We start from the raw sequence: 25,758 nt of genomic DNA, 5'->3' as shown, positions 1-25,758 counted from the left end.
AAACTCCTTGACTGCTCTATGTTGATCCGCATAAATCATCTATTTGTCATGTGTTACTTTCAAATTCCTTTTAATAACCATCATCTCTTGCTCCATCTTTGCCAACGTATCTAGTTCAATCAATATCTTGTTCACTGGATCACTCTAGCTAATAGGAGTATTACAACTCCATCCATAGAGAGCCTAAAATGGACTCATCTTCAATTAGTCCTAATAATTATTTTTGTAAGAAAACTCAACCAATGGAAGATACTCCTCCCAGTTCCTTTGTTTATGCATGACATACATCCTCAACATATCCTCAAGAATCCTATTAACCCTCTCTATTTTTCCATATGCATGTGGATGATAAGTTGTGTTGAAAGATAACTCTATCCCTAAGCCTAAAAAAACTCCTTCCAAAACCTGGAGTGAACTTGGCATCGCTATCTAATATAATCTTCTTGGGAAGCACATGTAATGTCATTATCTCCTTGATGAATATTTGAGTTGATTCACTAGCTGAATTAGTATACTTCACTACAATGAAGTGAGATACTTTGCTCAACCTGTCAACCACAACCATGATGGAGTCATGTTGTCTCGATGTCCTCCAAAACTCTGTAATGAAGTCCATGGAAATGACCTCCCATTTTGATTATGGAATTAGAATAGGTTGAAATACACCAACTAGATGCTTGCATTCAGCTTTCACTTGCTAACATTCCAAGCACCTTACAAAAAATTCAACCACCTCTTTCTTCAAATTCATCCAATAGTAAAACTTCTTGATAGTTGTCAAGGTCTTATGGTTTCTCAGGTGGCCTGAGTATGGCTTGACATGAAACTCTCTCAATACAAGCTTCGTCAACATGCTGCTATTTGGCACATAAATCTTGCTCTTGAATCTAACCAAGCCATCTATTATGAGGTGATACTCCTCATCCCTGTCACCTTCACCTTGTTGTTGCAACATCTTCTTAAGTTGCTCGTGCTTCTCATCATTCTACCCTACATGTAAGATCTTCTCCTATAAATATGTCCCATAAAGAGATCACAATTGAAATATGATTCACCTGCACTCTCCTACTGAGAGCATATGCAGCCTAGTTCTCCTTTCCCTTAATGTATATGATCTCAAAATCAAAGTCACTGAGAATAGCCAACCATCTAGCTAGCCTGGAACTCAAATTAGGCTGGTTAAAAAAATAGCTCAGTCCACTATGATCACTCATCAAGATGAACCTTCTGCCAAGGAGATAATGTGTCCACATCTTCAATGCATGAATGATCGCTACCAACTCAAGATCGTGAGTCACATAGTTTTTCTCATGCTCATTCAATTTACTATATTATAGCAAACCACCTTCCCTTCCTGCATTAGGACTCCACCAAGTCCTTCCTTGCAAGAATTTGTAAAAACCACAAACTCCTTATCAAGATCTGCAATCTTCAAAACTAGAGCATTTGAAAGAAAATGCTTCAACTAATTAAAGCTAGTTGCACACTAGTCCTTAGTCCATTCAAATTCTCTCCTTTCTTATACAAAGATGTAATAGGATAACCAATCTTATAGACTTTTCTGAGAAACATGCTGTAATAACCTACTAGTCCCATTAATGATCTCACATCATCCACATTTTTTGGAGTTGGCCACTCCATGATAGCCTTAATCTTTTTTGGATCCACTATTATCCCTTCCTTGGAAACAACATGTCCCAAGTAATGAATTTGAGACTGAAATAAACTGCACTTTTTGATCTTGGCATACAACAAATTCTCTCTCAGCGATCTCAACACCATTTCCAAGTTCTATGCATGATCTTCCTCATTCTTTAAATACACCAATATGTCATCAACAAATACTATCACAAACTTATCTAAGTGAGGGTGCAACACATTGTTCATCAAACACATGAAGGTGATTGGAGCATTGGTAAGACCAAAAGGAACCACCACAAACACATAGTGCTCATACCTTGTACAGAATGCAGTATTATAGATGTATTATTCAATGCGCATTTGATGATATCCTGATCTCAGACGAATAGTCGACAATACTCTACCTCCTTTTAGTTGATCAAAGAAATCATCAATCTTCAGTAATGGATACCTATTATTGATAGTCACCTTGTTCAACTGCATGTAATCAATGCACAATCTGAGTGTATCATCATTCTTCCTTACAAACAACATTGGTGATCCCCAGAGAGACACACTTGGCCTTATTTATCCCTTATTAAGCATTTGTTTAAGCTACAAATTCAACTCCACCAACTTGGGTGTGCTCATCGTGTAAGGTGCCTTAGATGTTAGTGTTTCTCCCTGCATCAACTCAATAGAGAAATCCACCTCCCTATGAGGAGGAAGCTCTGGAATCTCTGCAGGAAACACATCTTGAAACTGCTACAAGATAGGATACTTCCTTAGGACCTCATCATCCTCATCTTCCTTCCCTTTGTCACTGGAAACATGTACTGCAAACAATAAACATCCTTTCATGTGGAAACGCTTGATTTGCATGGTTGTAACCATTCTCACTGATGTAGAATTCTTCTATCCCTACAAGACTCTCTTTCTCCATCATCATCCAGACACTCAATGGCCTTCTCATAAAAATCTACCTTAGTCCCATGAATGAACAACCAATCCATGCCCAAAAGTATATTATATGAACCTAAAAGAAGCACATTTAGATGTGTTGATGTAGGCATGCCATTAAGCTCAAATGCACAAGATCTCACCCAATGATGATCTCTTATCTTGGTCCCTATAGACAGCCGCACCAACCAAAATTCTACATGCACTTCTTTATTCAATCGGCACTTATATCCAGGATCAATCAAAATAGAAAAACTTGATCATAAAGCTTACTTTCCATATCGATAATGGATATCTAGAGATCTACATGCCTATTATCCACTGTTGAATATATCCGAGTAATACTCTGACCAACATTCCCAACTGCTTGTGCCTCTTGAGCATTGTATATTTGAGGCCTACCACCCTGATGCGATGGACAATCCCTCCTATGATGGTCTCCACCACAGGTCGAATACCTAAAATGTTTTTTGCCATCACCTTTATTCTGTTACTCATCAGGATGAGACCCATGTCCTTTCTCAACTGTATTGAACTTCTTATGAGGTGCCACATTCTCCTTTTCACCTACATATTGAGATATTCCTCTCTTCTTAAGTTATTTTCCTTTAGTCTTCTCATCACCTTTCTAGTCAAGCTTGAACTCAGGTTTTTGCTTTGACGGCTCTTGGAAATGCTTCAACTTCCTGATGGCTTCCTCCAATGACCAAGTCTCATAATCCTCATTCCAGTCTTTGAATGCTATTGGCAACCCACTGATGAACATTTGGATCTTTTCTTTCTCATCCGAGGTAAGGCACATATCTCAACAACTCTAGAAATTTAGTTGTGTACTCTTCATCTGTCTTGGAACCCATCCTAAGCTCATAAAATTCCTTAGCCTTTCCATTATAATATCTCTGAGATAAGTGCTTCTTCCTAAAGAGTCTTTCAAACTCATCCCAAATCATCTCCTCTTCCCTGATTCATCTGACATGCTTAACAAATTCCCACTAGATATCTACTTTTCCCTTGAGACTAAAGGTAGCTATATTTGCTTTCATGTTTTATAAATAATCATGCAATCTGAAGAATTTCTTCATCCCAAGTAATCATGCTTCTACATCTTCTAATTTCTTCATTTCCCCATTAAAATTAGGAGGCTTGTCCATTTCTTGAACTCCATTGGAAAGTACCCCCTCAAACTCCTCCTATAAGGATGGTGGCGGTTATGGCGATGATGTCTCTCAAAACTCGAGCTAGAATAAATTCATGAGTGTTAGCCCTCCTCTTAGGTGTACCCAAGGATTTTCCACTCTTTATTATATCATATATGTCCATCATGTACCCCTTCCGACACTTTCTTCCATTTGCACCATTAGTCTTTTCTTCATGTCTATGATTGATACCTAGTTGTCCCTACTTTTGCAATTATAAAAGGTTCTAGAGGATGATTACATTAACCTCGACTTTTTTTTCTTGAGCTCTAGAAAGCCTTTCCTATGCCTCAATCAACCACTCATTGTTTACCTTGCAACTCATGATTTACGCCTTCAAACTTCTCAATTTGTATGCCAAACCAGGAGAATTTCCCTCTCCCTACTACTCAACTGATCTCTCCCATCCTACCAATGTCTCCTCTACCCTATTTGAAGAGTCATATGAAATTCACTCAACTATTTTTCTCTTCATCTCTTGGCCTTCTATTTCCTGCAATACATTATTATTATCTAAGTAAAGATATAGTTAAAATCATACCTCAATGTATCTCAAGGGAGGCTATTGCATACGTACATGCCAATCCAGATTAGCGCGATAGAACATCACAAGCATATCAACTCATACACTAGTAGCATAACCATAACAATAATTAGCTAACATGCATGCATAAAAACATATATAAAACTAACATGCATGCATAATAATTTGCATTACCCTGACGTCCAATGTTGCAACCTTGCTTTAATACCATCTTGTAACACCCCACCCCACATTTACCCACTTTTGCAAGCTCTTTAGGGTAGATATGAGTTGAGAGTTACTACAACATGACCCAACATCCGAGTTCCAGTTATGGAAGTTGGGTCTACAAACCATAAACATATTTCAACCTCTTAGGAGCACCACATCACCCAGATACAAGACCACATCGATTAATGATCTTGCCCTAGAATGGAACTAACTTTTTCCTAACCCTACATCCCAACTTGACGCATGCCAAGTTGTGCATGTGATTGGAAAGCTCCAGTCGCATGCACAGGCGTGTTAAAATTATGGCTAATGTTTTTTCCTTGATGGAAACCTACTTGATAAATATGTCAACATTAAAAAGTAAGAAGACTTTGAATAAAAATCACATCATCAGAGTTTTGTTGACATGATTCAAACCATCCAGTATGTTTCATCATCAAGACAAGATGAAGAACAAGATCTTGGCATCAAGTTAAATAGATGAAAATAAAAAAATCTAGTCGTTATAATATAACTGTTAGATTTTACTAAATAAATAATATTTTAAGATAAGGAAATAATTGTTAGAATATAGATGTTAATATTGAATTAAGGAAAATAATTAATCAAAAGGAAAATTTTAATGAAATGAATATCTAAAAATAAAAATAATATTTAGGTCAAACCTAAATAATCAAAACAATAAAAAAATTAATCGAAACAATTTAATGATATAATAAAATAAAAATAATATATGGGTCAAACTTAAATAATCAAAACAGTTAATTCTAATTTAAAAATAAATAGAAATAATAAATGGTCAAACTTAAATAAAAAATATTTGGGTCAAACCTAAATAATCAAAACACTAAAATAAAAATAATATTTGGGTCAAACTTAAATAATCAAAACAATTAATTCTAAAAAATTTAAAAATAAATAAAAATAATAAATGATCAAACTTAAAAAGAATAATAATAAATAATAATAATAATTAAATAAATAAACCAATAATGAAGAAAATGAAGTAATTAATTGTTTATTAGTATTCAAGATAAAAATACAAATAAATAAATAATAAAAACTAAGAAATTAGAAATATGTGTGTGTGTTTGTGTGTGAAATAAATAAAAACTTAAGAAAAAATGGTAGGGATCCAACAACTACTAATTTTCCAGTCATCATCTCTATTCAGATTGCTTGGCCTCCTTTTAATCTCTATAGCTTCCCTAAACTTATGGTGATGGAAATGATCTATCTTAGCAATGACTCGGGTGTCTTCAATGCATATGTGGTGTTTTGTCTTTTCTGCATGTTCTACTAATGTTGAGGAGTAGATCCTGCCATGTTTGATGTCTGCCGCATGTTTTTGAATCCTATGTTTTATTGAGTGGCTAGTTTCACCAACATATTGTGTCCTGCATGGACAAGGGATTACATAAACACCTTTCATAGTCTTAGGCTCCATTGGGTCTTTTACAGTCACACGTGCGAGAAACAAACCTCTTCTTGCAATCACAACAATACTATTATTACAGTCACATAGTATCATTGGTTGGGCTATCTAAGCAGGCCTATAAGGCCCCTCACTCAAGCATAGAAGGAGCTCTCACAAGCAAAGAAGAAAGAGGTCTACACCATAGAGAAAATAGTCACATGTGCGAAGGTAAAGAGGCTGTCCCTGCTGTCATAACAACCCTCCCATTAAAGTCTTACAAGTTCATTGATTGGTGAAGACAAGAAAGTAATCTTCTTATGAAAAGGGTCTCATCAAAGGCATCTTCTCTAGAGCAAGTACAACAAGGTTACTAACAAGTTGAAAAGAAGAACGAAGTGTCGGAAGTAGGAGGACGAAGTGCTAGGGTATATGGTGCAGAAGGGAGTGAAGACTTGACTTGTGCTTGGAGGATTTCTTTGAATGGTGTTAAGGGGCCTAAAGGTTGAGGGAACCTTGTGTTTTCTTAGTATCCTTGCAATCTTGTCAGTGGTCCCTTGTATAAAAGGAAGGTGTACCATAGAAAACTGATCATTAGGTTCTTTTTTAATCTTGGAACCCTTGCCAGCTTTAAGGAAATTCCTAAGACATTGAAGCTTATTATAGCCATTATTATAGGATGATTATGCAAGCTTGAACAGATGTTATAGAAATGATGAATAAAGAAATGACAAATCAGAACAAATGAATGATAAAGCTAAAGTTTGGGTGAGTATACATGGATCCTATGCTTAAGGGTCGCGTACATACATAGGTACTGTGAGGAAAGGTCGCGTACAAAATAGCACCATGGTAATTTGAATACCATGGGTCCATAGTAATAAGAGCGACAATGGTTATTTGATCTTGTCAAAGAATACTAATGGAATTACCAAGGGATTGGCCTGAGGTATTGGCTAAGGCTAATGCTATATAAGGAGAAGGAGATCAAAGTGTTAGGGGTGCAAGTGATGGATTTTTTATGAATTATTTGATCTAAAATAGGGGTGCACCAAGGAACACGGAGATGGATCATATCTGATAGATATGAAATGAATACATATTTCTTAATATGTTTATGGTTTGATAGATATGTTATGATGGTATAATGAAGTGTGATTGTAACATTGTGTATGTCGAGATTTGGGTTTGACAGATGAAGTGTTCTGTAGCGAAAGTATAATTCAATGATTTCATCTTTGTACACTAGTTTTACTCAAGTTAGTCATGTACATACTCAGATTTTCTTCTGGATAGTCGTGTATATATTCTACGAAGTGTTTTTCAATTTGTGCATATCTCTACGCGGGTGTTTTCAATGGAAATCACATACATATGTTAGGTTTTTGCAGTATGACTTGTTGATGATATTTGATTAGTTTTGTTTTGTTTGTTGTTGTCTTTCGATGATGTCTCTATCATGATAATCTATGTTTGACAGTGTTGATTGGGTTGAATAAGACTTGGTGTATTGATCAGTGATAGTGAAGCATTATGATTGGGTTTTTAGTAAGTTAGTATTGATGTATCTATTGTGATTCAATATTTAGTAACTGACCCAGTGATTCAACTTGACAGAAATCTCAATAGTCAGTGATTTGAGATCTGTAAGAAGATATTCCTTAGGGGAAGCGCGTACATACATGGGTACGATTCAGAATAATAGCGTATGCATTATGATGTATATTTGATCAGGGTTTGAAATGATGGCACTATGTTTCTGTGATGAACATAGTGTGATTTGGTATATTATGCATTGGTCTGATCTAGTTACGATTGGTTTTATTTGGTTGCAATAAATGTTTGAAATAAAGTGATTAGTTTTCTCATGGTATAGTGTTTCAATCGGTTCAATTATTGGATGAGTTGGTTCAGTGTTTGATTTTAGAATTGTCATTTGGTATTGCGCTTAATGATGAAATTGGGTCCAGTCTGAAAATATGATGAAAGGTGGCTTACAACTTTGATGTTTTGAGTCAGGTGGATCCAGTATGAGATATTATGAAACATTTTCCACGAGAGGTGTTGAGTATTAGAGCCTTCAGTGAGGGAGTTGAAGCTTCCTTCCAGTAATCGCTGATGGATTTGTGCAGTGGATAGGAGCCACCTTCCGAGAGGAGCCAGTAAACGAGATCAGGGGCTTGGAGCTCCCTTCCAGTGGGTGTTGGAGAACGAGAGAAGGTTTTAGCCTTCTACAGGTGGGTGTTTGCATACTGGTATGAGTTCACACTAGTACAATATTGTAATATGTTTTCCTTTATAATAAAATAAGAAGACAAAGCCGACTTTTCTCCCACATTAGGTTTCCACCTAAAACTCCTAGTGTTCATGTGTGTTGATGATATATCCATTATTTACTACTCATGGTTTCTGCTTAATGAAAGAATGATGAAGCCATGACACACTGTTTAAAAGATGAACAAATGATGAAATATAAGAAAAGTAGTTAACTTATTATACACTATTTGTATACATCATAGTGGTGTACATACCGCTAGTTTCCTGAATGATAGTAACGTACATAAATTAGAATAATAAATTGAAAAGTTGAAGTGAGTTAGAATCACTAATTGACCCCCCCCCCCCCAACAATATTTTTCCCAACAATTGGTATCAAAGAAAGTTACTTCAGTTGAAGCTTAACCACTTGAAGTGGATCAAGAACAATGGGAAAGAAGCAAAAGAAGAAGGCAGCTCAAAGGAAGAAGTCAATTCAAGAGAACAATGATAGTGATGCATCTGATGTTATAGAAATATCTATATTTATGGGTCAAGAACAATCTGCAGCAGAAGAACAAGGCAAGTCAAAAACCATGGACAATAAAGGTATGTTTATGCTAAGTGATGATAACTATCAGGAATGGAAAGAAAATATGAAGTCTCAATTAATAAATCTAGGATCTGATGTTTGGAATTTAGTATGTAATGGTTACACTAACACTCCTCCATCAACTGAAGAGTTACAAAAGAATAATGTTGCATTAAATGAAATCATTGGTAACATACCTGATTCAACATTAGGAGAAGTTATGCACTATGAAACTGCAAAGGAAGTATGGGATAATCTGCAGGTCATTCATGAAGGAAAATCAAAGGAAGATTGTTCATCAAGAGAACCATCAGGTAATCTTATTTCTAAATATGTGTCAAAGGATGAGTATGATGATAAAACAACCTTTGTTATGTCATATGGAGTTACTGATTCAGAAGAAGACAAGTTAGAGGAAGTTCTTAATCTTAGAAGAAAACTTGATTTTGTTTTGAAAAGGATTATCAATCTTAAGGATAAGTTGCAGGCATATGATAACATGGATCATGTTGTAGTAGAATCTAAACAATATTGTGAAGGACTTGAAGTTGAAATCGTCTCTCTAAGAGCAGATCTTGAAAAAATAAAATAAGAAAAATGAAGAGCTACTTCAAGTATTTGAAGAACAAGAGAATGGGTTGAAGGAACAAATTATCAAATTAAAGGAGAAATTGGAGGAAGGAAGGTTGAAGAAGGAATGAGAAAGAAGTATCTGGAAAAGGAAGAAAAATGTCAAAAACTGAAATTTGAGGTAAACATTCTAAAAGGTAAATTCGAATAAAAGGATAAACATATGAAATTTCAAGATAGTACTAAGATTTTGGATAACATTCTTAGTATCCAAAAGTCTCCTTCCATTAAATCTGGTCTTGGTTTTCATGAAACTGAAAAAGGAGAATATAGTTCACAGGCTTCTACAAGGATCTTGAAGGACAACAATACGAAATCTAAAATTATTGTTAAAGAGATAAAAATTCAACATGCTCAACATCCAAGGAAGATGAATTTTCAAAAAGAAATCATATGCTTCCAATAATAGAAACATTAATGGATTCTCTCCTTTGGTCAATAATGTTGAATGCTTTATATGTCATAATTATGGATCATTTTTCAGCCAATTGAATAAGCATATTGTTTCAATCTCAAGCAAATAGCCACTTCACAGGAAGGTCGCCAGCTCCCAGGTACTTAGGTTTCTTTAAATAATATTGCTTTTCTTGCAACATATTTGGTCATAAATCTATTGATTGCAATAGGAGGAATATGAAACATAAATATTATAATTTGTCTACTCCCTTTTTGGGTCATATAAGATGTTATACTTGCAACAAGTTTAGACATGTAGAAACAAAATTAAGGATCAAGTCAATGAACCTCCACAGACAACATGACAAAAAATTAGATAAGAATATTGTTACCAAAAGACCTTAGAAAGATGGATCCATCAGCTCTTCTCATAATAAGAAGAAAGAAGAAGAAAAAACAAGGTGTGGCCTTACTCTCTGCTCATTTGAAGATGAAGAAGAATGGTACATAGATAACGGATGCTCTCATCACATGACTGGAGATAGGGAAAAGATTGAGTTTCTCAATAAAAACAAAGATGGTAAGATGATACTTGGAAATAGTGCTCCATCAAAAGTTATGGGAAAGTTAGAATCAAACTTGAGAGGTATGCAAAAGAAGTTGATGCATTATTAGTCGAAGGTATAAAGTAGAATATTCTAAGTGTAGGTCAAATGGTTTACAAAGGACGTATTTTTGTGTTTACATAGACTAAATGCAAAATTATAGATGAACAAACTGGAAAGGTTATAGCAAGAGGATACAAAAATTCAGACAAATTATGTGTTAGCAGAGAAGAATTCAGACAAGACGTATAGTTCCTCTTCCTCTTCAGATTCAGAATAAAAGAAGATAGTTCCCATTTCAAACCATTTCTCTTGAAAGCATACTTATAATAGTGATTGCAGAAGTGATGTGAGGTACATGACCTTCATGAATAAGATGTGATGATTATCAAGTCCACAGGATCAGTAATATATGATCTCAAGGGGAGTTATGCATGAGTATCTTGATGATAGTTCTTGTTACACTAAAATTTGTCACCATGACTATTTGCAGTCAGTATGGCTCCATCAATTGTCATACTGTCCTCCTTGGCAAGTCATATACCTCTGCTCCTCATGTCAAACTCCAAGAAAGAGAGAAAGTCCTTAAAAGTCAATATAACTCTGGTTACGCAGTTTCTCTTACCCTTACCTACGTGTACGCACCTCAAGTTCATAATACCTACGTACTTGTATGCTCTGTCTATAGAGGGGTGGGTGCGTACTCCTGTAAAGGTCAAAAGGCGCAAGTTTTACTTCAAAAACCTTACTTGTGGTCGATTCTAGAGCATTCTAGAAGATGGTTTGACGTGGATTGAGCGCCTCCAGATGGTTCATGCATCCCAATGAAAGAGGAACTTATCCCATCAAGAGGGGAGCTATCCCATTGAAAGAGGGGCTTATCCCATTGATGGTGGACCTGATTAACTTCCTCCAAAGAATTATAAATACAGGCATTGGGCCAGAGGGAGGGGAGGTTGAATGCTGAACATTCCTAAGGGTAGATGTTACTGAAATTAGGACTCCCTTATAGAGCTTGAGAGGAGAGATCCCAATCCTTTCTTAGCTTCATTTGGAAGTGGGTGAGCTGATCAAAGTAGAGGAGAACTCTTGCTGGACCCTGGGAGGGACCTGCACAACACCAAGGCACTGGTTGTAAGGTTTCTTTTGTTTCCAATTAATACAATTAAGTTCATTTTTCTCAACAAGTTGTTATATATAATTTGTTTCATAAACTCCTTGGTCTTTATGATGAATATGTTTTATTATATGAGTTATTCAGGTGCTATGTAATCGTTTGCTTGTTTGTGTATGCAGGCTTCAAGAAGAAGGAGCTCATCTGGATCGAAGAGGCTTGGCCGCTACAAACAGCGTTGGACTAAAGGTAAGCCTTAAACACCTGGTTGCTTTTATTTTAAATGCATATTTAGGGAAAGATAGTGCTTGATTGTTTTGTTTGTCACTAGAAAAGCCTTGTTTTCTAGGAAGGTCGGTTTTGTCCGCAAAATTGACTCTTTCCGCATGACAAAATGGTTTTTATGAGGATAGTTCCTGTTACTGAGTCAACCTCGTTAAAAAATGAATCAGGTACGAGGATAGTTTGTTCCTGTTTCAACCTCGTTAAAAAATGAAACCGGATGTCTAGAGCATAGTTCCTTGTCTTGTGTCAAGCTCATTAAAAAATGAAACAAGGAGTCTTGAGCATAGTTCCTTGTCTTGTGTCAAGCTCTTTAAAAAATGAAACAAGGGTAGGTTAAGTAGGTAGATTTTAGAGAGTAGTTATGAGCATAGTTCCTTGTCTTGTGTCAAGCTCGTTAAAAAATGAATCAAGGATTTTAGAGCATAGTTCCTTGTCTTGTGTCAAGCTCGTTAAAAAATGAATCAAGGTTATTAGAGTAGAGTTCCTTGTTAGGTAGATTGTAGAAAGTAGTTATGAGCATAGTTCCTTATCTTGTGTCAAGCTCGTTTAAAAAATGAAACAACGGTTTTGAGGATAGTTCTTTTCCTGTGTCAACCTCACTAAAAAATGAAACAACTCCCACAAGTCTTTCCAAGATTTTGAAAGTGAACCTTCATTTCATCCAGCTGGTTGAATGCAATGAAGCTTGGGGGGCATGTACCTTGATTTGTGTCATTATGCTGGGGGCATGCGAACTTATAACAAGCATAGTTTTTCGTTTCAAGCTTGCGTAAACATGAAACCGAATCCGAGCATAGTTCTTTTCCTGTGTCAAGCTCGTTAAAAAATGAAACAAATCCTCCTCTAATTGAGTCGAGAGTTTGACTAGATCTCATAAATGTTAAGTTGTATATTTAGGTTAGTTATTTTAGTTTTTTGCATAATTTTCTTACAGTTTTAGGTCGAGTCTTTCAAATGATCTCGTACATGAACCTTCATTCCATCCAGCTTGTACTTAGTTGAATGAAATGAAGCTGGGGGGCATGCGCTCTAGCAGTTATGTTTAGGGGGCATCAAGCACAGTTTTCTCTCTGTTTCAAGCTTGTGTAAAAATGAAACTACTTTGAAGCATAGTTTTTCTCTGTTTCAAGCTTTTGTAAAAATGAAACCTATCCCGAGTCAATTTCAGTTATTTTCAAGACTCGTTAAACTCATGAAAATCTCAAGATTATTTTGCTATCTTTCATTCTCGTAAAACAAATGAAAATGCCGAGTTCTTTCCGTCTTTTCCTGCTCGTAAATTAAATTGAAAGTCGGCCAAAAATGTACTCATGGTTTTCACTTTTTCGTAAGTTTTAATGAGTTCGAAAAAATGATAAAAATGTACTCATATGGAAAGAATACATATATGTTGTCTATGGTGTTGTGATTCAAGAGTTTGATATTGTTGCCTATGGATTATGGCTCTTCTTGTATATGGAAAGAGAATGATGATATGAGATCAATGGGATGAGTTGCTAACAGAGATCTACAAAACTATTTTATGCTTCTATTATAGTTTCTTGGTGATGCCTAGAAGCATTGCACATTTGGTCACATATTGATGACTATTTTGTCCTACATGATGATGATAAGGATGCTCAAGCTGCTATCTATGTTGTTGGGATCATATGTTAATGTTGTAGGTTCCTATATTATGTATGATGGTTGTTTATGACTATCATGGTCTTGTTACCTCATGAGCAAGGTTCTTTGTTTTGGTTTAAAATGTCATATTTGCCTCTTGATGTAAAGGTCATGTAAAGACCCATGTTGTAAATCATTGTTAAATTCAGGCATTTACACGCTATTAAGGTCAAGTCATTTATGTATTTAATCCCATTATGTTGGGGCATTCGATGTAATGGTGAGTCAAATATGTAACCCCACTGTGTTGGGTGATCAATGTAAGCATGAGTCCTTGGTGATAGGAAAGGTCATATTTGGTTGATTCATAGTCAAGTACTTCATTGAATATCTTTAGCATATGCTCAGGGGGAGCATGGCCAATATACAGTTTTCATATTCATCAAATCATATCTACAGTGATCCTCTATACATAGGGGGAGAGAAGTATTCATTTAGCATTGGCCATCCCGTTGCCCTTGATGTTAAAGGCGGAGAGAAGCTTGGTGTTTGGAAAATAATTCTTGGTGAAAAGTATTATGAGAGAAGCTTGGTGTGTTTACAGATGTGTTTGTAGGTATTTACAGGTGGTGACCAAACACCAAAGTGGTTTCCATCAAGTCCAAAGGGGGATATTTTTGGCATTATGGCTAATGTGTTGTCCTTGATGGAAACCTACTTGATAAATATGTCAACATTATAGGATGATTATGTGGGTTGGAACAGATGCTACAAAAGTTATGAATAGAGAAATGATAGATCAGAGACAAATGAATGCTAAAGGTGAAGTTTAGGTAAGTATACATGGATCGTATGCATAAGGTTCGTGTACATATGCATGTATTGTGAAGAAAAGTCGCGTACAGAATCTGCACCATGGTAATTTGAATATCAGGGGTCTTTACCATGGTATTGGCCCATAGTAATAAGAGTGACAATGGTTATTTGATCCCATCAAAGAATACTAACAACATTACTAAGGGATTGACCTAAGGTATTGGCTAAGGATAATGCTATATAAGGAGATGGAGATCAAAGTGTTAGGGGTGCAAGTGATGGATTGTTTATGAATGATTTGATCTAAAACAAGTGTGCACCAAGGAACATGGAGATGGATCAGATCTGATAGATCTAAAATGAATACATATTGCTTAATTTGTTTATGGTTTGATAGATCTATGATGATGGTATAATGATGTGTGACTGTAACAGTGTGTATGTCAAGATTTGGGTTTGACAGATGATGTGTTGTGCAGTGGAAGTATAATTCAGTGATTTCAGATTTGTATGCTAGTTTTACTCAAGTTAGTTGCGTACATACACAAATTTTCTTTTAAATAGTCACGTATATATTCTGCAAGGTGTTTTTCAGTTTGTGCATATTTGTACATGGGTGTTGTGAATGGAAAGCATGTACATACATTGATACGCTTTGTGAAAGTCACATACATATGCTAGGGTTTTGCAATATGACTTGTTGATGATATTTGATCAGTTATGTTATGTTTGTTGTTGTTTGTCGATGATGTCTCTATCATGATTATTTGTTTTTAACATTGTTAATTAGGTTGAATAAGACTTGGTGTATTGATTAGTGATAGTGCAACATTATGATTGGGTTTTCAATAAGTTAGTATTGATGTATATGTTGTGATTCAGTACTTAGTAATTGACCCAGTGATTCAGCTTGACAGAAATCTTAGTAGTCAATGATTTGAGATTTGTACACAAATCTTCCGCAGGCGAAACGCGTACACAAATGTTGGGCTGTGTTATATTCTTTCCATGACTACCTATATTAGGTGGCTGGACCTACCTATGGTTTTGTGCATGGATTCCGCACTTGGTTTTGGGCATGATTGTTTTCTATCCATGGTATTTTGTAGATCCGGTCAAGGAAACTACAGGTATATTCTAATCTAGGGTTAATGGATTGGGGTTTATGGATGCTTTGACATGTATATATATGTATTGTAACATTGAAAGGAACATAATAAAAAATTAATCTGGTAGTCCTGGTTTTGGGATGCAGGGGAAAATCTTTATGTGTATTTGTTTTATGTTTTATGCTCTCTCCATTGTTTATTTTCTATTTTTAGAATTCATATGCAGGAAATTTATGTATGGGGTTAAAACCTACATTTGGTATCAGAGTTATTTTGGCTTCAAAGGGATGCCTTTGCTGCTGAGGGTTTTTTTTCTCAGGCCTGTGGTAGACCCTGTTCAGTGGGAGATTTACGGGATCGATTCTTGTGGTGAAAGAAGATGGCAAGCAATGGAAAGATGGAGATCAAGAAATTTAATGGTCATAGTTTTGAGTTGTGAAAAATCAAGATGGAGGATTTGTTGGTTGATAAATATCAATAGATCGTGGTAGATCCAAGTACTAAGCCAACAATAATGTCAGATGAAGACTGGGCAAAGTTGGATCAGAAGGCAAAGAGCACAATATGATTGTGTGTCTCAGATTCATTATTTTTGAATGTATCAAGGGAAGCTTCAGCAAAGGCTTTGTGGGACAAGTTAGGGAATTTGTAGCAATCTAAGTCTCTGGTGAATAAATCGTTCCTATAGAAAAAGTTGTATAACCTAAGGATGAAAGATGGAGACTCGGTGAGAGAGAATTTGAACGCATTTAATGTTGATTTTTGGTAGCATCGGATGTGCTCTAGATCCAAAATTTTGTCGAGGGGCTATAACACATGAGATCTCGAAAACCCATAAATCGTTTGGAGAAATTCCACCCAGATGAAGATTTATTAAAATAATTAATATTTTTAATGGGTTCCTAAGTCTAAACTTAGGAAAATAAAAATATTAATGGGTATTAATGAAGATATGGGTGAGAAGCTTCTAAGAGACAAGGATAAAGTCTGTTTTAATCTTAGCCATTGATTAGAGACTTAATCTCATTCATTGATTCATCAACGGGAAAAGTATAGGAGAATACTTGAGAGTCATTTGGAGACACACCGATAAATACTCAATGACCTGAGGGAAACTGATTCTCAGAGAGAAGGAATTCGATTTTCAGAGGGAGAGTTGCAGGGTGAAGGAAACAGAGGGCATCAGTAGTAGCTAGAGACTCAGGAGGAGGTGACATATGGAATTCAAGGGACAACACAGAGGGAAGATCAGGGAGACAACACAATTGGAGACGCAGTCCTCATGCAAGCTAACGCAGAAGTGACGCGAAAGTGGGTGAAGGGTCTCAAGGGTATCAGAACTTCTCTAGGAGGAGGAGAAACTTTGTCTAAGGTGTTTCTCTCAAAAGTGTCTCATTTTTTTCGTAGAATTATTCCTTGTAAAGCTATTGTTGTTGAATATTAATAAATAAACCCTCATTTGTTGCACAGGTTTTCCCACGTTGGGTTTTCAGGGAACAATTGTCCAAAAATAATTGTGTTGATGTGATTCATTCTTGTGCTTATATATCATTATTATTTTCTTTATGTAATTATGTGATATTTGCAGTAGAGTTTATTTTAATAATTACTGAAGGGTTTCGTAATAACTTATTGTGGGAAATAAGTAGGAGAAATAAATCAGTTACTGCAATAGAATTTCATATTGGAAATTTTCACATGGTATTAGAGCAGAGATCGGGCAATTGGATTAAAGAATCCGCTATGAGTCAGGAGCATGATGTCGAGGCATCAACTCAGAGGGACAAATGCAGATCTCCAGAGGAAGAAGTGAGCACAAGGAGCATGGACCATGATTATTCCATGTTAGCTTCTAGACTGGAAGAAGAAGTCGCTTACCTATAAAGTTTTGCCTCCTCTGAGGTTTTGTATATAGATAGTGGAGCTTCCTCGCATATGACAGGAATAAGAGAATGTTTTTCAAATTATCAGGAAGAAAGGATCAAATTCCATATCACCATGGGAAATAAGTCTAAATGTACACCTATAGGAAGAGGTATTGTAGTATTTCAAACAGAAGCAGGGGACTAACTTCGAGCAACCAATGTGATGCATGTGTCGGAATTGGGGATGAACTTACTCTCCGTATCTCAACTTCAAAACAAGTGCTATGACATTTTCTTCATTAAGGAGAAAGTATTTTTCAAACACCCAAGTTGGAAAAAGATTTGAATGAACTATGGCACAGGAGGATGGGACACTTACACGATGGGGCTCTAAGAATTCTTGGGAGAAAAATATTAGGAGTTCCAGAATTAAGTATCAAACAAGATGATGTATGCATAGGATGCGCACCAGGCAAGTACGCCAAGGCAACATTTTCTAGAAGCAACAATAGGGCTAAGAGTGTTCTGGGATTGATACACTCAAATATTTGCGGACCCATGTCCACAAAAGCTCTTAGTGGTGTTGAATACTTCATCACCTTTATTGATGACCATTCCAGAAAGATCTCGGTCGATTAAAAGAGTTTAAGGCTCTAATTGAGATTCTGACAGGAAATAAGATAAAGATATTGCGCCCAAACAATGGTGGAGAATACATCGACAAGGACTTCACTGATTTTTGCGCAAGGGAAGGCATCAGAAGAGAGTGGACAACCCCCATAATCTGAAGCAGAATGGAGTAGCATAAAGGAAGAACCAGATTATTGTTGAAGCACCTAGGGCAATGTTGTATGATTAGGATATGCCCAAGTTCCTATGGGCATAAGCGTGCAACACAAAAGTGTATGTTCAGAACAGGAATCCTCACAAGGCATTAGGTAAGATTACTCTGAAGAGTGCCTTCACTAGTAAGAAGCCTGAAGTGAGTCATTTCAAGATATTTGGGAGTTTGGCATACTACCATGTACCCGAAGAAAAGAGGAAGAAATTGGATCAAACTACAGGTGAAGGATATCTTGTGGGATATAAAGAGAATTCTAAGCCATATAGAGTCTATCTTGTAGGGAATAGGAATATCGTAATTCAACAGGATGTAAATTTCATGGAGGATAGAGCTTTAAGGAAATCTTGAGAAATGCCTTTCGAAGAGCGTCAAAGGATGATCCGTTGGTTCATCTACTTCGACCAACAAAAACTAGCACTAGTATTTCTCCTAAAGGCAAAACCCCAGAGGTGGAGCCTCACGAAGAGGAGGAGCATATAGATATACCCACTACCAGTGGTAGAACGAGATGGTAACTTCGACAGATACTATGAAATGCAAAGGATTTTTTCGAGGCACCCAGGAACGGGAAAAGGGAGCATAGACAGTTCGACAGATACCAAGCCTTGGAGGCTCAGGTTGGAGAACCCTCTATTTTTCACGAGGCCGTTCAGCATTAAGTGTGGGTAGATGCTATGGTGGAGGAATATAGTTCCATAATGGTCAATGATATATAGGAAGTGGTACCTAGGCCTCAGGACAGGTCAGTTATGGGGTCGAGGTGGCTCTACAAAGTCAAATACACTGCAGATGACAGTATGGAAAAATACAAAGCCAGCTTTGTGGCTAAGGGGTTTTCTCAGAATGAAGGGAAAAATTATGAAGAAACCTTCACCCTAGTAGCCAAGTATACTTCTATTAGATCTGTGATATCCCTTGCAGCATAGATGGCATAGAAGATTTACCAGATCGATGTCAAGATGGTGTTCTTGAAAAGGGTGATAGAAGAAGAAGTATACATTGAAAAAACAAAGGGTTTTGAGACACATGAGAAGAAATATCATGTCTACAGGTTGAAGAAAGCTCTGTATGGGCTTAAACAGGCACCTAGAGCATGGTATGGTCGAATTGATGGCTACTTGCAGAAGATGGGATTCGTCAAGAGTGATGTAGATCCTAACCTCTACTATCTGATTATAGAGAATGAGCCTCTAATCTTAGTTTTATATGTGGATGATCTCTTTCTGAATGGCTCATCTAGGATCATCAAATATTTCAAGGAGAACCTAGCCACAAAATTTGACATGAAGGATTTGATACGGATGCATTATTTCCTGGAGTTGGAAGTTTGGCAGCAGAAGGGTCAAATTTTCCTTGGGCAAGGGAGGTACGTTATAGAGATTTTGAAAAGGTTCAAAATGCAGGACTGTAGACCTATGGCTACTCCAATGATCACCAACTGGAAGAAGATTGATGCATCCTAAGATAAATAAGTTGATCCCACCTTGTACAGGTAGCTCATAGGGTCATTGATGTATCTAGTCAATACTAGGCCAGACATTTGTTACGTTGTCAACACCCTCAGTTAGTTCACGGTGGAACCAAAGAGGGTGCACTGGGTAGCAGCCAAGCATGTTCTCAAATATATATGAGGAACAACTGAGCATGGACTAATGTACATCCAAGGCAATGGCATCAGGTTGAGTGGGTTCAGTGACGCAGATTGGGTTGGAATTTCAATAGATTGGAAAAGTACCACTAGGTATTATTTCAACATTGGATCAAGAATGACCTCCTGGTGTAGCAGGAAACAGAAATCCATCACTCTGAGCTCAACTGAGACTAAACATATGGAAACTAGCATAGCTTCGTGCGAAGCCATATGGCTTAGGAAATTGCTTGTGAATCTATTTGGGAGAAAGATGGAAGCGACTATTATTTTGTGTGATAATCAAAGTTGCATCAAGCTCTCTCAGAATCTAGTATTTCATGATTGGTTGAAGCACATTGATATCAAGTGTCACTTTATCAGAGACAATGTCCAACAAGGGGCAGTATAGTTGAGGTACACCCCAACAGGAGAATAGGTAGCAGACATTCTCACCAAGGCTCTAGAAAGAACAAAGTTTGTTTACCTCAAGGAGAAGATGGGGATGGTGAAGAATCTGTTTCAGTAGCAAAAGCGGATAGTATACAGAGTTGCAGTGCAATAATTAGCAGTGGCAGTCTTATGGGCAACATGATGCAGCATATTCAAAGGGAGTTGTTGTACAGATGTAGCAGTGACAGTTGTAGTGTCATGGGTAGTAGTACAGGTTGTAGTAGTGCAGTGGATGAGGGGCAGTAGGTTGAGCATCAACATTGCAGAGGACCAATGACATGGATCAGTGTGATGCTTCTATTGGGAAGTATTGTTAGAGCACATTCCTCACGAAGAGGGAGTGTTGATTTTGGGTAGCATCGGATGTGCTCTAGCTCCGAAATTTGATGAAGGGGCTAAAACACATGAGATCCCCAAGACTTAGAAATAGTTTGGGGAAATTCCACCCAAATGAAGTGTTATTAAAATAATTAATATTTTTAATGGGTTCCTAAGTCTAGACTTAGGAAAATAAAAATATTAATGGGTATTAATGAAGATATGGGTGAGAATATTCTAGGAGGTGAGGATCAAGTATGTTTTAATCTTAGCCATTGATTAGAGACTTAATATTGGTCATTGATTCATCAACAGGAAAAGTATAAGAAAAGACTTGAGAGTCATTTGGAGACACATCGGGAAAATACTTAGTAACCCGAGGGAAATCGATTCTCAAAGAGAAGGAATTCTATTTCAGAGGGAGAGTTGTAGGATGAAGGAAGAGGAGGGCATTAGCAATAGTTAGAGACTAAGTAGGAGGTGATGTAGGGAATTCAAGGGACAGCACAAAGGGAAGAGCAATGAGACAACACCATTGGAGACGCAGTCCTCACGTAGGTTGGTGCAGAGTGATGCAGAAGTGACATAGAAGTGGGTGAAGGGTCTCTAGGGTGTCAAAAATTCTCCAAGAGGAGGAGAAACTTTGTCTCGAGTGTTTCTCTCAGAAGTGTCTTAGTTTTTCTATAGAATTATTCCTTGTAAAGCGATTATTGTTGAAGATTAATAAATAAACCCTCAACTGTTGCACCAATTTTCCCACATTGGGTTTTTTCGAGGAAAATTGTCCAAACAACTGTGTTGATGTGATTGATTCTTGTGCTTGTATATCACTATTATTTTCTCTATGTAATTATCTGATAACTCCAGTAGAGTTTATTTTAATGTTTACTAAAGGGTTTTGTAAAAAACTTATCGTGGGAAATAAGTAGGAGAAATAAATCAATAATTGTAGTAGAAATTTGTATTTGAAATTTTCACATTTAATACTGTGGTAAGTCAGTTATTATCTATTGATATTAAAATTTTAGATGAAGATAAGTGCATCAGTTTGTTGTGTTCTCTATCAAATTCATGGGATAGTCTGGTTTTTGCAATAGGTAGCAATGCAACTGCCTTACAGTTTAATGAAATAGTCTCATCCTTGTTGTCGGAGGAGATGAGATGGAAAAATATGGAGGGTCATAATGGTGATGCCTTGTCTGTACAAGGATGGTCCTAGAACATAAACAAAAAGAATTCCTTGAGTGGGAGATCTAAATCTAGATGGAGATATAAATCTCCATGAAAATTGTAAAGGTGTGCTAAAAATGTGAAAAGGAAGGGCACCTCAAAAGGGACTTTAAATCTAAAGCTCCTGAGAAAGGAAAGGGATCTGATGATGCTCCTTCTACAGAGGAAAAAACCACCTCAGATGAAGGTGGGGATGTGTACTTGGATTCTTCCTCAAGTACACATGTAGATCACGAGGCATGGTTGATTGACTTAGGTACATCCATTCACTCCACTCCCCATAGGGAGTGGTTCTGCAAGTATGAGAAATATGATGGTGGTGATGTCTTCTTAGGGGATGACAGGAAGGTTAGAATTATTGGTCACAGAAAATTCAAGTTGAAGTTGCAAGGTGGAAGGATTAGAACACTTTCGGGTGTTCTGCATATTCCAGCATTAGCCAGAAATCTGATTTCTATAAGCAAGCTAGATGATGCAGGTGTAAAAACAATGTTCGAGAAAGATACCTGCAAGATGGTTCGAGGAGCACTGGTATTGACATGGGGAGTTCGGATTGGAACTTTGTACAAGCTTCAAGGCAACACTGTTATTAGTGGGTGCAACGGTTATGTGGTTCCTGAAAGTGGAGCAGAAAATTTAGTGGTCCCTAGAGAAAAGACCATGCTATGGCATCAAAGGCTTGGACATATTGGAGAGAAGGGCCTTCAAATACTTCATGCTAATGGTATGATATAAGCTATGTCTAATTTCTCTCTAGATTTTGATTTCTGTGAAAATTATGTATATGGGAAGCAGAATCAGGTAAGCTTCCCCTCTGGTGTTAAGAGGGTGAAATGGATATTAGAGCTTGTGCACAGTGATTTGTTTAGACCTCTGTCGGTTCCATCACTGGGAAAAATTATGTACTATGTATCATTTATAGATGACTTCTCAAGGAACACATGGATATATTTCCTGAGGAAGAAATATGAATTCTTTGAGGAGTTTAAAGAATTTAAGGCTCCGGTGGAAAACCAGATAGAGAATAAGATAAAGGTATTGAGGACAGACAATGGTGGATAGTTTTGCGAGAATGGATTTGAAGAGTTTTGTAAGAAGTGTGGTATAGCACGAAAGAAGACTAATCCATACACACCTAAAAAAATGGAGTTGCAGAAAGAATGAACAAGACGTTGATGGAAAGGGAAAGAAGCATTCATAGTGGTGTTGGGTTAGGACAAGAATTCTGGGCAGAGGTAGTGGAGACTGCATGTTACCTAGTGAACAGATCACCTTCATCGGCGTTGGAGGATTAGACTCCACAAGAGGTATGGAATGGTAAGAAACATTCTCTTTCACATCTGAGGGTAATTGAATGTGATGCATGTGTACATGTTCCAAAGGAAAAAATAACAAAGTTGGATAGTAAATCTGAAAAGTGCATCTTTATTGGGTATAAGGATGGTTTAAAAGGATATAAGATTTGGAACCCAGAAACAAGGTTGTGTACAACTGAGACGTGGTGTTTAGAGAGGTGAAAGACGTTATTAAACATGAAGTCCTACCAAAGGAACCTGAGAAGATAGAGTTTGAGCTAAAGGAGGAAGAATCAGACTCTACAACAGAAGAGGAATCAGAAGATTAAGAGCCACAAACTTCGGCTATGAGAAGATCAGTTCAAGCAAGAAGGCAACCAGAAAGGTATAGTCCATCTACTTTCTGTTCAAATTTTTCCTTATCTATTACTGATGATGATCCCAGAACTATGAGGGAAGCAATAGATTCAGAGGATGGCAAACTCTAGAAAGAGGCCATGGTTGATGAAATCGAATCTTTGCACAAAAATGAGGCTTGGGATTTGTTGGAGTTACAAACTGGAAGGAAACCCATTGGCAGAAAATTGGTGTTTAAGAAGAAGATGAATGCATAAAGAAAGGTGGAGAAATAAAAAGCTTGGTTGGTAGCAAAAAAGTTATTCCCAGGTGTCAGGAATTGATTTGGTTGATATTTTTTCTCTTGTTGCCAAGGTAGCTTCTATTAGATTACATTTATCTATTGTTATTGCTTTTGATTTTGAGGTAGAATAGATGGATGTGAAGATAACATTTCTTCATAGGGATTTGGAAGAAGAGATCCACATTAAGCAACCTGAAGATTTTGCAGTGAAGGGTAAGAAAGAACTGGTATGCAAGTTAACAAAGTCTCTGTATGGGTTAAAACAGCCACCAAGGATGTGGTATAAGAAATTTGATACATTTATACGGGGACATGGCTTCACCAGAAGAAGCAAAGCATATCACTGTGTATTTTAAACTAATTGGTGACTGTGTTATTTATCCAGTCTTGTATGTGGATGATATGTTGTTGGTTAGAAACGACAAAGAAATTATCCAGGAGTTGAAGACCCAATTGTCCTCCAAATTCGACATGAAATATCTTGGTGGTGAAAAATATATTATAGGCATGGAAATTAAACGAGATCGGGCAAAGATGAAGCTCCGGTTAAACCAGAGGAAGTATGTCAGGACAATACTATAGAGGTTTAATATGCAGGATAGTAAATCAGTGAAGGTTCCTATTCCTGTAGGTGTAAAGTTATATATTTAACAGTGTCCCAAGACACAAGAAGCAGAAGAGGAAATGTCCCATGTTCCATATGCAAGTGCACTCGGTAGCCTGATGTATGAAATGGTCTATGCTAGACCAGACATTGCACATGCAGTGGGAGTATTGAGCAGGTTTATGTCAAAGCCACGGAAGGAGCATTGGACAGCAGTGAAGCAGCTTTTCAGGTATTTGTGTGGCACTAGTGATTATGGTTTGTGCTACCAAGAAAGACCAGGACTAGACAGAATTTTGGACATCCATGGCTTTGTTGATGCAGACTAGGTTGGAGATCTAGATCAGAGAAGATCTACAAGTGGATATGTGTTTAACCTATTTAGAGGTGTAGTCAGTTGGATGAGTAAGAGACAGTCTATAGTGGCACTTTCAACTACAAAGGTAGAATACATGGCAACCACTCATGCAATCAAGGAAGCAGTTTGGTTGTAGAGATTGTGTTCAATTATGGGGTTAGTACAACAAGCTATAAGGATAGACTATGACAGCCAAAGTGCAATTTTCTTGGCAAAGAACCCTACTTATCATTCAAAGACAAAGCACATTGATGTTTAGTATCACTTTGTGAGGGATATGGTTGAGGACAAAAAGGTGTTGTTGGTAAAGGTGGACACTTTGAAGAATATTGCAGATGCATTGACAAAGTCTGTGAGCACTAAGAAGTTCTCTTGGTGTAGAGAAACAATGGGTGTTGTAGGGTTGGATCAATGACTAAGCTCTCCTGTGGCCCCCTGTGGAAAGAAAACAATAAGTGGGAGAATGTTGGTTGTGTTATATTCTTTCCACAACTACCTATATTAGGTGGGTAGACCTACCTATGGTTTTGTGCATGGATTTCTCACATGGTTTTGGGCATGATGGTTTTCTGTCCATGGTATTTTGTAGATCTGGTCAAGGGAACTATGATTATGTTCTAATCCAGGGTTAATGGATTGGGATTTATGGATGCTTCGGCATGTATGTATATATATATATATATATATATATATATATATATATAGATATATATATATACATACACACACACAGATATATATATATATATATATATATATATATATATATACATACACACACACACACACATATATATATATATACATATATATATACATATACATATATATATATAGATATATATATATATAGATATATATATATATATATATATATATATATATATATATATATATATATATATATATATATATATATATTGTAGATTTTAACCCCGGACAGAAATTACCTGCATATGAATTCTAAAAACGCGGAAAATAAGTAATGCAAGAGCATAACACATAAAACACATATACACAAAGATTTTCCTTTGGATCCCAAAACCGGGACTACCAGCTTGATTTTTCATCATGTTCCTTTCAATGTTACAATACACATTTATACATGTCGAAACATCCAATACCATGGACCAAAAACCATTGCGTCCAAAACCATGTGCGGAAATCATGCA

The sequence above is a fragment of the Pinus tabuliformis genome, chromosome 5_1 (genome assembly GCF_031772625.1).
Source record: "Pinus tabuliformis cultivar Carrire ecotype Pingquan chromosome 5_1, CPIR1, whole genome shotgun sequence".
NCBI classification, from domain to species: domain Eukaryota; kingdom Viridiplantae; phylum Streptophyta; class Pinopsida; order Pinales; family Pinaceae; genus Pinus; species Pinus tabuliformis.
This window is presented reverse-complemented; position numbering follows the sequence as displayed.